Below are 12,555 nucleotides of genomic sequence, written 5' to 3'. Positions count from 1 at the left end.
TTTGTGCGCGCCTTAGGCTATCATTTTATCTGCTTTATATATTTTTTTTATTGCAGAACACCTTATTGTCAAGAAAGTTCGAGCTGCTAATACAGTTTTTTATAATAAACAATTTAGCATACGGCCGCCAATTTCGCATTATTGGTCATTATAATAAAAAATTGATTAGTTAATTTCAATTAATCATCTAATTATTAGGTTCTATCACGTACATGATGTCTGCCGTGCGGTAAAATCCATCCGCACAGACCGCACATGCGTATATCTAGTTGTTAAAGTAGAAGTTCGTGAACATTGAAAAAAAAAACACCGTCTACTGCGCATTGTGTTAGTTTTATTCTGTATTGTGTTTTGCTTAAAGCTTTCACACACAGCAATAATGACACTCACAATAATGTTGCGCTGTTGAGTATTTGTACAGCTAATCTGACCCTTACAATAAAAAACGACGAGACACCAGCAATGAAGTGTGCGCAAAGCATTTTTATTGCTTGGGAATAAAACTTACTTCTTCTTAAGAGTTGCTGCTTTCCGGGCTGCGGCCTTCTGCTGCGCATTGTCTTGTATGGCATCATTTCTTAGTTTGCAAAAGTTGTTTAGAACAACGTTGGTTGCAACGCGTACTACCAAGCGCAGGAGAGTTTGTGCAGTGTGGCCATTTTCACATGTCTCAATGTCGTGTTCGTCCAGGAGGGAAATCGTCTGTGAAATCACGACACCACGTTGATTTCTACAGGAGAGAAAATCTTCCGCGGTTGCTCCAAAAGACAACTTCTCTGCAACTAGTTTAGTCATCAGTACCATGTGAACTGTGCATGGCTGGGGAAACTTCAGCCCTCCTCTCGACAGGTTAGCTATCATGGCAGTATTTTCCGCTTCGATCTCTCGATTTTCAATCACCAATGTGCTGAAGCAAGCAGAACATGAAAGCTTCTTTAAAGCAGCATGAGCAGCGTATCCTGCAATGTAGACAATAGCATCCATGTCAGAGTGGGCGTGTGTAATATCGTCGTCGCTGACAGCCACAGAAAAGTTGCATGGGACAAGATCCTCACTTACGTCTTCAAACTCTGTTTCCTCGCGTGGAAATGTCAAAAGTTTTTGAAGACGAAGCTTCTTCTCACATTCGTAGAGCTGACGCACGGAAATGTGGTACTGTGATCCTGCCAGCTGGCGGTAACGGCCGAACCGGTCTTCTAGCGCATCCGTCTGAAATTTGCCCAGCAGTACGTACTTGAAGTGAAGTTCTTCTAAGCAGTAGCGCGAGAGTTCTACCAGAGAATAGCATGTCAGTCGCAAAGCACTGTGAGTCTCTTTCGTCAGCGAGCCACTGGTGATGTTTATTCTTGCCCAAGCGTCCAACCAGTCCACAACGCCGCTCAGGAAAGCTAACTGTGTGTCATCAACAGACCTTACAGGGTCTTGCATGCTGTCCCTTAGCCTCTGGCCTTTGCAAGGGGTCTTAACATTGACTATTTGCCACCATGTGAGGATAACGTCAATGAAAAGAGCAGTCGACTCAGCTTGAGGAATCTTGAACGCGGAACCATGTGTCCTGAGGGCATTTGAAACAAACTGATTAATGACGTCGAGAGCGAGCTTTACATTTTGCCGCTCCATTGAGGTTGGATTCACGGCTTTTGCGTTCAGTCTGTAAGCAGCCTTCACAAGCGACGTCTTCTCTGAAGAATAAAGCTGCCGCACAGCTGCGAAAGAAGCAGCTTTCATACGAGGAGGCCCTTCGGGCATTGCTCCACTCAAGTCCATTTCAGGGAAATAGAGGCATGTTCCAGGGTTTTTCTGGTTAATCCAATTGTTCCTAATGCACTTCAAGAGATGCACAGGATCGACCACGTAGAAAAGAGGGCGAGCGTTATCGGCTGGATGGGGATAGACAATGCTCACCTGAGGACTTGTAGCAAATAACGACATCATCTTGCGGTTCAGAGCATTGTTGTCCGTTATCACAGCGATAATTTTGAGCCCCATTTTCTCAACATTAATGATTATGTTCTTAGCATGCTCGTGCAAAATTTCTGCGCTCAGTTTGCTCACAGGTAATATGTGAATGACGTCCTTGTTTGCAGAAAGGAGTGATTGTACCATGAACACATGGGCTGTTGTTGCTGGTTCCGTTGAATGAACCGACGATCCTACTATTGTGCCCCCTTTGTAGTCGAAGTATGGTTTTATGTGGATCTCATCGATCATCAGGGTCACTGTCTTCTCGTGGTCTTTCATTGATTTGACTCGTTCTCGGATGTAGGAGAGACAGTGCGGTTGATTTTGCTCCACAAGAGGGTCAGCTTTGTAATTTGAGCAAACACGGCGCAGTGTGGAAGGATGGGGCAGAATGATTCTTGATGCAGCTCTTGTGAAGTGATATGCGTGAGGAGAAATTGAATTCAAAATACTGGCGAATACCAGCAGCTCTGCGCTATACACATGCTGTTTCGCGAGGAGAAGCTCTATCTGCTCAACCAGAAATTTCAGCAAAGAAGACTGTTCTTTCGTCGTATCACTGTCCTCAATGAGGTCTGCAAGCAGTGAACCGACAAACTGCAATACTTTAGTATGTTTCGACTCTTTCGTCACCTCAGGTATATTATGCAAGCCTATCTCGAGTTCTTCTAGCAGCAAGGACAGGCTGGAGGTGTCGCATACTTGAGCTGGCAGAATCCTGCCTGAAGGAAGCGACAGAAGCTTCACTCCATTCAAGAAAACAGAAAGTGACAGATCAGGGAGAACTACCAAGGCGCATTTCACATTAGGTGAAGGATCATTCTCGATGAGAAGGAACCTAACGCACTGCTCATCGACAGAAACGGTCCAGAATTTCGTGTTGCAGATTCCAGGCAACTTAGATTTGAACTCCTCGTAAGATGAAACTTTGTTTCTTTTCTGTTCAAGCTCATTAGACTGAAGTGACTTCCTCATAGCCTCCTGCAAAGCAGCGTTTTCCCTTCTTGCTTTTTTCGTCTCTGGCGATTCACTCCGTCCAGGCGTTGAGGACAAGTATTTTGGGCAGTTTGGAAAAACAGAAGGCGCAGCATCAATCTTCAACTGTAGCCTGTCACGCTTCACCTCTATTATTTTCCCTGTCAGTTCATCTTGGTGTGACAACGTCGTAATGAAGTCGCCTGCGTGGAAGTGCAGTTCACACACCTGCACGAGAAAATGAAGCAAGGCCATTCGCCATGACTCTCCATTGCCTAAAACACTAAGTAAAAAGAGTCTGAATAGTGAACAGCTTTTACATATTTACACAGCTTTTACACAAGCCTTATGCACATCCACAGAACTAAATGCTTCCTGGACAATTCATACATAAGTGTAAGAAGTGATATCATTGCCTACAAAGACAGCATGCCTTTCCGGGAGCGACAGCTCACAACTAAGATAATTACCAGCGCCTATTAAGCAATATTTCAGAGTCTTACCCTCGAATGCTCTGTAGGTGTGAAATCCTTCCGTGGAATGGCTCGCAACCAGGCTTTTCTTCGTACTTCGTCTCTTGGGAAGCAATAAACACGTACTTTGGGACCATTCTGGTAGTTCCCGCGGCACCCGGGAACACAGCACCGGCCCATGTTTCACGAAGTTGCACTCGCTACACGGCAGGCAATCAGTTTCCCATTCGTGCGCTAGCACAGGTACGCACGCCACACAAGAAACGGCCACACGAAACAGACACAGCCGTGCGAGGAGCGAACGGAAATGCACCCAACGCCAGGCTGAAAGACTCAAGCAGCAGCTAGACGCTCACTGCAAGACTGCGTTCGTGTCTGTGCTTGCCTGGGCAAGCGCGAGCACATCGAGGGAGACAACCGAGCGGAGCGGAGCCGCGCTTGGTGAGCAGCCTGACCGGACACTTGGCGTGACGTAGCGCGTGTGGAAAGGAGGGCCTGGAGAGGCCTGAAGAAAGTATTTAGAGGGTGTTGGTAGCATACCGGGCGCTGCCTAGTTAACCTCCCTGCTTTTCCGTCTTCCTCCCCGGGAAACAGCTCTCTCTCTCTTCGGCTCGGGAACTCGAGGCGCGATGACGTGGCGGCGCAGCGCCCATGATGCGCGCGTGCGGGAAACGGCTCTCCCTCTTCGGCTTGGGAACTCGAGGCGCGATGACGTGTCGGCGCGGCGCCCATGATTGTTGCGCGCGTGCGGGAAACGGCCGTCTCTCCGGCTCGGGAACTCGAGGCGCGATGACGTGGCGGCGCGGCGCCCATGATTGTTGCGCGCGTGCGGGAAACGGCTCTCTCTCTTAGCCTCGGGAACTCTAGGCGCGATGACGTGTCGGCGCGGCGCCCATGATTGTTGCGCGCGTGCTGGAAACGGCCGTCTCTCTCCGGCTCGGGAACTCGAGGCGCGGGGACATGTCGGCGCGGCGCCCATGATTGTTGCGCGCGTGCGGGAAACGGCTGTCTTTCTTCAGCTTGGGAACTCGAGGCGCGATGACGTGTCGGCGCGGCGCCCATGTTTGTTGCGCGCGTGCGGGAAACGGCCATATCTCTCCGGCTCGGGAACTCTAGGCGCGATGACGTGGCGGCGCGGCGCCCATGATTGTTGCGCGCGTGCGGGAAACGGCTGTCTCCGGCTCGGGAACTCGAGGCGCGATGACGTGGCGGCGCGGAGCCCATGATTGTTGCGCGCGTGCGGGAAACGGCTCTCTTTTCGGCTCGGGAACTCTAGGCGCGATGACGTGTCGGCGCGGCGCCCATGATTGTTGCGCGCGTGCGGGAAACGGCTGTCTCTCTTCAGCTTGGGAACTCGACGCGCGATGACGTGTCGGCGCGGCGCCCATGATTGTTGCGCGCGTGCGAGAAGCGGCTCTCTCTCTTCGGCTCGGGAACTCTAGGCGCGGTGACGTGTCGGCGCGGCGCCCATGATTGTTGCGCGCGTGCGGGAAACGGCCGTCTCTCTACGGCTCGGGAACTCGAGGCGCGATGACGTGTCGGCGCGGCGACCATGATTGTTGCGCGCGTGCGGGAAACGGCTGTCTCTCTTCAGCTTATGAACTCGAGGCGCGATGACGTGTCGGCGCGGTGCCCATGATTGTTGCGCGCGTGCGGGAAACGGCCGTCTCTCTCCGGCTCGGGAACTCGAGGCGCGATGACGTTTCTTCGCGGCGCCCATGATTGTTGCGCGCGTGCGCGAAACGGCCGTGTCTCTCCAGCTGGGGAACTCGAGGCGCGATGACGTGTCGGCGCGGCGCCCATGATTGTTGCGCGCGTGCGGGAAACGACTGCCTTCTCTGCGGCTCGGGAACAAGAGGCGCGATGACGTGTCGGCGCGGCGCCCATGATTGTTGCGCGCGTGCGGGAAACGGCCGTCTCTCTCCGGCTCGGGAACTCGAGGCGCGGAGACGTGTCGGCGCGGCGGCCATGATTGTTGCGCGCGTGCGGGGAACTGCTGTCTCTCTTCAGCTTGGGAACTCGAGGCGCGATGACGTGTCGGCGCGGCGCCCATGATTGTTGCGCGCGTGCTGGAAACGGCCGTCTCTCTCCGGCTCGGGAACTCGAGGCGCGGTGACGTGTCGGCGCGGCGCCCATGATTGTTGCGCGCGTGCGGGAAACGGCTGTCTCTCTTCAGCTTGGGAACTCGAGGCGCGATGACGTGTCGGCGCGGCGCCCATGATTGTTGCGCGCGTGCTGGAAACGGCCGTCTCTCTCCGGCTCGGGAACTCGAGGCGCGGTGACGTGTCGGCGCGGCGCCCATGATTGTTGCGCGCGTGCGGGAAACGGCTGTCTCTCTTCAGCTTGGGAACTCGAGGCGCGATGACGTGTCGGCGCGGCGCCCATGATTGTTGCGCGCGTGCGAGAAGTGGCTCTCTTCGGCTCGGGAACTCTAGGCGCGATGACGTGTCGGCGCGGCGCCCATGATTGTTGCGCGCGTGCGGGAAACGGCCGTCTCTCTCCGGCTCGGGAACTCGAGGCGAGATGACGTATCGGCGCGGCGCCCATGATTGTTGCGCGCGTGCGGGAAACGGCTGTCTCTCTTCAGCTTGTGAACTCGAGGCGCGATGAAGTTTCGGCGCGGTGCCCATGATTGTTGCGCGCGTGCGAGAAACGGCCGTCTCTCTCCGGCTCGGGAACTCGAGGCGCGATGACGTTTCGGCGCGGCGCCCATGATTGTTGCGCGCGTGCGCGAAACGGCCGTGTCTCTCCAGCTGGGGAACTCGAGGCGCGATGACGTGTCGGCGCGGCGCCCATGATTGTTGCGCGCGTGCGGGAAACGACTGTCTTCTCTGCGGCTCGGGAACAAGAGGCGCGATGACGTGTCGGCGCGGCGCCCATGATTGTTGCGCGCGTGCGGGAAACGGCCGTCTCTCTCCGGCTCGGGAACTCGAGGCGCGGAGACGTGTCGGCGCGGCGGCCATGATTGTTGCGCGCGTGCGGGAAACTGCTGTCTCTCTTCAGCTTGGGAACTCGAGGCGCGATGACGTGTCGGCGCGGCGCCCATGATTGTTGCGCGCGTGCTGGAAACGGCCGTCTCTCTCCGGCTCGGGAACTCGAGGCGCGGTGACGTGTCGGCGCGGCGCCCATGATTGTTGCGCGCGTGCGGGAAACGGCTGTCTCTCTTCAGCTTGGGAACTCGCGGCGCGATGACGTGTCGGCGCGGCGCCCATGATTGTTGCGCGCGTGCGAGAAGTGGCTCTCTTCGGCTCGGGAACTCTAGGCGCGATGACGTGTCGGCGCGGCGCCCATGATTGTTGCGCGCGTGCGGGAAACGGCCGTCTCTCTCCGGCTCGGGAACTCGAGGCGAGATGACGTATCGGCGCGGCGCCCATGATTGTTGCGCGCGTGCGGGAAACGGCTGTCTCTCTTCAGCTTGTGAACTCGAGGCGCGATGAAGTTTCGGCGCGGTGCCCATGATTGTTGCGCGCGTGCGAGAAACGGCCGTCTCTCTCCGGCTCGGGAACTCGAGGCGCGATGACGTTTCGGCGCGGCGCCCATGATTGTTGCGCGCGTGCGCGAAACGGCCGTGTCTCTCCAGCTGGGGAACTCGAGGCGCGATGACGTGTCGGCGCGGCGCCCATGATTGTTGCGCGCGTGCGGGAAACGGCCGTCTCTCTTCAGCTTGGGAACTCGAGGCGCGATGACGTGTCGGCGCGGCGCCCATGATTGTTGCACGCGTGCTGGAAACGGCCGTCTCTCTCCGGCTCGGGAACTCGAGGCGCGGTGACGTGTCGGCGCGGCGCCCATGATTGTTGCGCGCGTGCGGGAAACGGCAGTCTCTCTTCAGCTTGGGAACTCGAGGCGCGATGACGTGTCGGCGCGGCGCCCATGATTGTTGCGCGCGTGCGAGAAGCGGCTCTCTTCGGCTCGGGAACTCTAGGCGCGATGACGTGTCGGCGCGGCGCCCATGATTGTTGCGCGCGTGCGGGAAACGGCCGTCTCTCTCCGGCTCGGGAACTCGAGGCGAGATGACGTATCGGCGCGGCGCCCATGATTGTTGCGCGCGTGCTGGAAATGGCCGTCTCTCTCCGGCTCGGGAACTCGAGGCGCGATGACGTGGGGGCGCGGCGCCCATGATTGTTGCGCGCGTGCTGGAAACGGCCGTCTCTCTCCGGCTCGGGAACTCGAGGCGCGGTGACGTGTCGGCGCGGCGCCCATGATTGTTGCGCGCGTGCGGGAAACGGCTGTCTCTCTTCAGCTTGGGAACTCGAGGCGCGATGACGTGTCGGCGCAGCGACCATGATTGTTGCGCGCGTGCGAGAAGCGGCTCTCTCTCTTCGGCTCGGGAACTCTAGGCGCGATGACGTGGCGGCGCAGCGCCCATGATGCGCGCGTGCGGGAAACGGCTCTCCCTCTTCGGCTTGGGAACTCGAGGCGCGATGACGTGTCGGCGCGGCGCCCATGATTGTCGCGCGCGTGCGGGAAACGGCCGTCTCTCTCCGGCTCGGAAACTCGAGGCGAGATGACGTGGCGGCGCGGCGCCCATGATTGTTGCGCGCGTGCGGGAAACGGCTCTCTCTCTTAGCCTCGGGAACTCTAGGCGCGATGACGTGTCGGCGCGGCGCCCATGATTGTTGCGCGCGTGCGGAAAAAGGCCGTCTCTCTCCGGCTCTGGAACTCGAGGCGCGATGACGTGTCGGCGCGGCGCCCATGATTGTTGCGCGCGTGCTGGAAACGGCCGTCTCTCTCGGGCTCGGGAACTCGAGGCGCGGTGACGTGTCGGCGCGGCGCCCATGATTGTTGCGCGCGTGCGGGAAACGGCTGCCTTTCTTCAGCTTGGAAACTCGAGGCGCGATGGCGTGTCGGCGCGGCGCCCATGATTGTTGCGCGCGTGCGGGAAACTGCTGTCTCTCTTCAGCTTGGGAACTCGAGGCACGATGACGTGTCGGCGCCGCGCCAATGATTGTTGTGCGCGTGCGGGAAACGGCCGTCTCCGGCTTGGGAACTCGACGGGCAATGACGTGGCGGCACGGCGCCCATGATTGTTGCGCGCGTGCGGGAAACAGCTCTCTTTTCGGCTCGGGAACTCTAGGCGCGATGACGTGTCGGCGCGGCGCTCATGATTGTTGCGCGCGTGCGGGAAACTGCTGTCTCTCCTCAGCTTGGGAACTCGAGCCACGATGACGTGTCGGCGCGGCGCCCATGATTGTTGCGCGCGTGCTGGAAACGGCTGTCTCTCTTCAGCTTGGGAACTCGACGCGCGATGACGTGTCGGCGCGGCGCCCATGATTGTTGCGCGCGTGCGGGAAACGGCTCTCTCCCTTAGCCTCGGGAACTCTAGGCGCGATGACGTGTCGGCGCGGCGCCCATGATTGTTGCGCGCGTGCTGGAAACGGCCGCCTCTCTCCGGCTCGGGAACTCGAGGCGCGGTGACGTGTCGGCGCGGCGCCCATGATTGTTGCGCGCGTGCGGGAAACGGCTGTCTTTCTTCAGCTTGGGAACTCGAGGCGCGATGACGTGTCGGCGCGGCGCCCATGTTTGTTGCGCGCGTGCGGGAAACGGCCGTCTCTCTCCGGCTCGGGAACTCTAGGCGCGATGACGTGTCGGCGCGGCGCCCATGATTGTTGCGCGCGTGCGGGAAACTGCTGTCTCTCTTCAGCTTGGGAACTCGAGGCGCGATGACGTGTCGGCGCGGCGCCCATGATTGTTGCGCGCGTGCTGGAAACGGCCGTCTCTCTCCGGCTCGGGAACTCCAGGCGCGGTGACGTGTCGGCGCGGCGCCAATGATTCTTGCGCGCGTGCGGGAAAGGGCTGTCTCTCTTCAGCTTGGGAACTCGACGCACGATGACGTGTCGGCGCAGCGCCCATGATTGTTGCGCGCGTGCGAGAAGCGGCTCTCTCTCTTCGGCTCGGGAACTCTAGGCGCGATGACGTGTCGGCGCGGCGCCCATGATTATTGCGCGCGTGCGGGAAACGGCCGTTTCTCTACGGCTCGGGAACTCGAGGCGCGATGACGTGTCAGCGCGGCGCCCATGATTGTTGCGCGCGTGCGGGAAACGGCTGTCTCTCTTCAGCTTGTGAACTCGAGGCGCGATGACGTGTCGGCGCGGCGCCCATGATTGTTGCGCGCGTGCGGGAAACGACTGTCTTCTCTGCGGCTCGGGAACAAGAGGCGCGGTGACGTGTCGGCGCGGCTCCCATGATTGCTGCGCGCGTGCGGGAAACGGCTCTCTCTTCAGATTGGGAACTCGAGGCGCGATGACGTGTCGGCGCGGCGCCCATGATTGTTGCGCGCGTGCGAGAAGCGGCTCTCTCTCTTCGGCTCGCGAACACTAGGGGCGATGACGTGTCGGCGCGGCGCCCATGATTGTTGCGCGCGTGCGGGAAACGGCCGTTTCTCTCCGGCTCGGGAACTCGAGGCGCGATGACGTGTCGGCGCGGCGCCCATGATTGTTGCGCGCGTGCGGGAAACGGCCGTCTCCGGCTCGAGAACTCGAGGCGCGATGACGTGTCGGCGCGGTGCCCATGATTGTTGCGCGCGTGCGGGAAACGGCCGTATCTCTCCGGCTCGGGAACTCGAGGCGCGAGGACGTTTCGGCGCGGCGCCCAAGATTGTTGCGCGCGTGCGCGAAACGGCCGTGTCTCTCCAGCTGGGGAACTCGAGGCGCGGTGACGCGTCGGCGCGGCGCCTATGATTGTTGCGCGCGTGCGGGAAACGACTGTCTTCTCTGCGGCTCAGGAACAAGAGGCGCGATGACGTGTCGGCGCGGCGCCCATGATTGTTGCGCGCGTGCGGGAAACGGCCGTCTCTCTCCGGCTCGGGAACTTGAGGCGCGATGACGTGGCGGCGCGGAGCCCATGATTGTTGCGCGCGTGCGGGAAACGACTGTCTTCTCTGCGGCTCGGGAACAAGAGGCGCGATGACGTGTCGGCGCGGCGCCCATGATTGTTGCGCGCGTGCTGGAAACGGCCGTCTCTCTCCGGCTCGGGAACTCGAGGCGCGGTGACGTGTCGGCGCGGCGCCCATGATTGTTGCGCGCGTGCGGGAAACGGCTGTCTCTCTCCGGCTCGGGAACTCCAGGCGCGGTGACGTTTCGGCGCGGCGCCAATGATTCTTGCGCGCGTGCGGGAAACGGCTGTCTCTCTTCAGCTTGGGAACTCGACGCACGATGACGTGTCGGCGCAGCGGCCATGATTGTTGCGCGCGTGCGAGAAGCGGCTCTCTCTCTTCGGCTCTTGAACTCTAGGCGCGATGACGTGTCGGCGCGGCGCCCATGATTGTTGCGCGCGTGCGGGAAACGGCCGTTTCTCTACGGCTCGGGAAATCGAGGCGCGATGACGTGTCAGCGCGGCGCCCATGATTGTTGCGCGCGTGCGGGAAACGGCTGTCTCTCTTCAGCTTGTGAACTCGAGGCGCGATGACGTGTCGGCGCGCGCCCATGATTGTTGCGCGCGTGCGGGAAACGGCCGTCTCTCTCCGGCTCGGAAACTCGAGGCGCGATGACGTTTCGGCGCGGCGCCCATGATTGTTGCGCGCGTGCGCGAAACGGCCGTGTCTCTCCAGCTGGGGAACTCGAGGCGCGATGACGTGTCGGCGCGGCGCCCATGATTGTTGCGCGCGTGCGGGAAACGACTGTCTTCTCTGCGGCTCGGGAACAAGAGGCGCGATGACGTGTCGGCGCGGCGCCCATGATTGTTGCGCGCGTGCGGGAAACTTCTGTCTCTCTTCAGCTTGGGAACTCGAGGCGCGATGACGTGTCGGCGCGGCGACCATGATTGTTGCGCGCGTGCGAGAAGCGGCTCTCTCTCTTCGGCTCGGGAACTCTAGGGGCGATGACGTGTCGGCGCGGCGCCCATGATTGTTGCGCGCGTGCGGGAAACGGCTCTCTCTCTTCAGATTGGGAACTCGAGGCGCGATGACGTGTCGGCGCGGCGCCCATGATTGTTGCGCGCGTGCGAGAAGCGGCTCTCTCTCTTCGGCTCGGGAACTCTAGGGGCAATGACGTGTCGGCGCGGCGCCCATGATTGTTGCGCGCGTGCGGGAAACGGCCGTCTCTCTCCGGCTCGAGAACTCGAGGCGCGATGACGTGTCGGCGCGGCGCCCATGATTGTTGCGCGCGTGCGGGAAACGGCCGTCTCCGGCTCGGGAACTCGAGGCGCGATGACGTGTCGGCGCGGTGCCCATGATTGTTGCGCGCGTGCGGGAAACGACTGTCTTCTCTGCGGCTCGGGAACAAGAGGCGCGATGACGTGTCGGCGCGGCGCCCATGATTGTTGCGCGCGTGCGGGAAACGGCCGTCTCTCTCCGGCTCGGGAACTCGAGGCGCGGAGACGTGTCGGCGCGGCGGCCATGATTGTTGCGCGCGTGCGGGAAACTGCTGTCTCTCTTCAGCTTGGGAACTCGAGGCGCGATGACGTGTCGGCGCGGCGCCCATGATTGTTGCGCGCGTGCTGGAAACGACCGTCTCTCTCCGGCTCGGGTACTCGAGGCGCGGTGACGTGTCGGCGCGGCGCCCATGATTGTTGCGCGCGTGCGGGAAACGCCTGTCTCTCTTCAGCTTGGGAACTCGAGGCGCGATGACGTGTCGGCGCGGCGCCCATGATTGTTGCGCGCGTGCGGCAAACTGCTGTCTCTCTTCAGCTTGGGAACTCGAGGCGCGATGACGTGTCGGCGCGGCGCCCATGATTGTTGCGCGCGTGCTGGAAACGGCCGTCTCTCTCCGGCTCGGGAACTCCAGGCGCGGTGACGTGTCGGCGCGGCGCCAATGATTCTTGCGCGCGTGCGGGAAACGGCTATCTCTCTTCAGCTTGGGAACTCGACGCGCGATGACGTGTCGGCACGGCGCCCATGATTGTTGCGCGCGTGCGAGAAGCGGCTCTCTCTCTTCGGCTCGGGAACTCTAGGCGCGATGACGTGTCGGCGCGGCGCCCATGATTGTTGCGCGCGTGCAGGAAACGGCCGTCTCTCTTCAGCTTGTGAACTCGAGGCGCGATGACGTGTCGGCGCGGCGCCCATGATTGTTGCGCGCGTGCGGGAAACGGCCGTCTCTCTCCGGCTCGGGAACTCGAGGCGCGATGACGTTTCGGCGCGGCGCCCATGATTGTTGCGCGCGTGCGCGAAACGGCCATGTCTCTCCAGCTGGGGAACTCGAGGCGCGATGAC

The sequence above is a fragment of the Amblyomma americanum genome, chromosome 10 (assembly GCF_052857255.1).
Source record: "Amblyomma americanum isolate KBUSLIRL-KWMA chromosome 10, ASM5285725v1, whole genome shotgun sequence".
Lineage (NCBI taxonomy): Eukaryota > Metazoa > Arthropoda > Arachnida > Ixodida > Ixodidae > Amblyomma > Amblyomma americanum.
Note: the sequence above shows the minus strand (reverse complement) of the source record.